At 43.7% G+C, this 2500-nt stretch overlaps 1 pseudogene; it reads left to right on the top strand.

Moving 5' to 3' along the window:
• Window positions 1–2500, top strand: part of LOC119558545 — a pseudogene marked incomplete at its 3' end in the record, with an annotated part of 3292 nt that extends 792 nt beyond the window's left edge.

Genomic DNA, 2500 nt, shown 5'->3' with positions numbered 1-2500 from the left:
GACCAAGGAGTCTAACATATGTGCAAGTTATTGGGATATAAACCTAATAGCGTAATTAACTTGACTAATAATGGGATTAGTTTTTTAACTATTTATAGCTAATTAACACAATCCCGGGGCGTTCTATATAGTTATGTATAATGATATTTATATTATTTATGCCTCTAACTGGAACGTACCTTGAGCATATATGCTGTGACCCGAAAGATGGTGAACTATACTTGATCAGGTTGAAGTCAGGGGAAACCCTGATGGAAGACCGAAACAGTTCTGACGTGCAAATCGATTGTCAGAATTGAGTATAGGGGCGAAAGACCAATCGAACCATCTAGTAGCTGGTTCCTTCCGAAGTTTCCCTCAGGATAGCTGGTGCATTTTAATGTTATATAAAATAATCTTATCTGGTAAAGCGAATGATTAGAGGCCTTAGGGTCGAAACGATCTTAACCTATTCTCAAACTTTAAATGGGTAAGAACCTTAACTTTCTTGATATGAAGTTCAAGGTTATGATATAATGTGCCCAGTGGGCCACTTTTGGTAAGCAGAACTGGCGCTGTGGGATGAACCAAACGTAATGTTACGGTGCCCAAATTAACAACTCATGCAGATACCATGAAAGGCGTTGGTTGCTTAAAACAGCAGGACGGTGATCATGGAAGTCGAAATCCGCTAAGGAGTGTGTAACAACTCACCTGCCGAAGCAACTAGCCCTTAAAATGGATGGCGCTTAAGTTGTATACCTATACATTACCGCTAAAGTAGATGATTTATATTACTTGTGATATAAATTTTGAAACTTTAGTGAGTAGGAAGGTACAATGGTATGCGTAGAAGTGTTTGGCGTAAGCCTGCATGGAGCTGCCATTGGTACAGATCTTGGTGGTAGTAGCAAATAATCGAATGAGACCTTGGAGGACTGAAGTGGAGAAGGGTTTCGTGTGAACAGTGGTTGATCACGAGTTAGTCGGTCCTAAGTTCAAGGCGAAAGCCGAAAATTTTCAAGTAAAACACAAATGCCATACAAATATAATTATATTATATAAATCAAGCTAATTAATATACTTGAATAATTTTGAACGAAAGGGAATACGGTTCCAATTCCGTAACCTGTTGAGTATCCGTTTGTTATTAAATATGGGCCTCGTGCTCATCCTGGCAACAGGAACGACCATAAAGAAGCCGTCGAGAGATATCGGAAGAGTTTTCTTTTCTGTTTTATAGCCGTACTACCATGGAAGTCTTTCGCAGAGAGATATGGTAGATGGGCTAGAAGAGCATGACATATACTGTTGTGTCGATATTTTCTCCTCGGACCTTGAAAATTTATGGTGGGGACACGCAAACTTCTCAACAGGCCGTACCAATATCCGCAGCTGGTCTCCAAGGTGAAGAGTCTCTAGTCGATAGAATAATGTAGGTAAGGGAAGTCGGCAAATTAGATCCGTAACTTCGGGATAAGGATTGGCTCTGAAGATTGAGATAGTCGGGCTTGATTGGGAAACAATAACATGGTTTATGTGCTCGTTCTGGGTAAATAGAGTGTCTGGCATTTATGTTGGTCACTTGTTCCCCGGATAGTTTAGTTACGTAGCCAATTGTGGAACTTTCTTGCTAAAATTTTTAAGAATACTAATTGGGTTAAACCAATTAGTTCTTATTAATTATAACGATTATCAATTAACAATCAATTCAGAACTGGCACGGACTTGGGGAATCCGACTGTCTAATTAAAACAAAGCATTGTGATGGCCCTAGCGGGTGTTGACACAATGTGATTTCTGCCCAGTGCTCTGAATGTCAAAGTGAAGAAATTCAAGTAAGCGCGGGTCAACGGCGGGAGTAACTATGACTCTCTTAAGGTAGCCAAATGCCTCGTCATCTAATTAGTGACGCGCATGAATGGATTAACGACGGACGTGTGTTTTTTCGTGGTCCCAATCAGTCGGTCATATCTCGGAAAGTACGTGGTGTACAAAGTTAAAATTTGCGTCAAAATTCGTGCCTTTGCGAAAGGAGTACGGTGGTGTAAAAACATTTAGGAAAAGTCAGCGGTGAGCGGAGTAATCGGAGTTTTCCTTTGTGGAAAATTCCACACGTGCGCGCGCCGCGTGTGCTTGGAGAGCGCTTTCGAGAGAGCGCTTTCGTGAGAGAGCTTTCGCGAGAGCGTTTGGCGTCAGGTTGTTCCCTCTCGCGTGATTCCTCTCGCGCGTCAGCTGTGAGTTACCGCCTAAGCTTTCTTATCGGGTAAGTGAGCTTGCTCGAGAAAAAGTTTAGAGGGTAGGTGGGCGATGGCTCCATCTCCGATGGAGACGGAGGGCGGATGCTCGGGCAGCGAATCTGCCAGCAGTCGAGGTAGCGTCAATGTTGGACGAAAAGGCCGCCGAAGGGGAAGCGTGGACGAGGTGCTGCCGCAAGGGACGCCTCGCAGGCAAAGATTGTTGCCGTGGATGGAGTTGGAGGCGGGCCAGAGCCCCTTGTAGAGGAGACGCTGCCTCGCTC

This window comes from Drosophila subpulchrella, unplaced genomic scaffold (genome assembly GCF_014743375.2).
Source record: "Drosophila subpulchrella strain 33 F10 #4 breed RU33 unplaced genomic scaffold, RU_Dsub_v1.1 Primary Assembly Seq109, whole genome shotgun sequence".
Taxonomy (NCBI): Eukaryota; Metazoa; Arthropoda; class Insecta; order Diptera; family Drosophilidae; genus Drosophila; species Drosophila subpulchrella.
The sequence above is the reverse complement of the archived record's forward strand: the minus strand, read 5'-3'. Positions and strand labels throughout refer to the sequence as shown.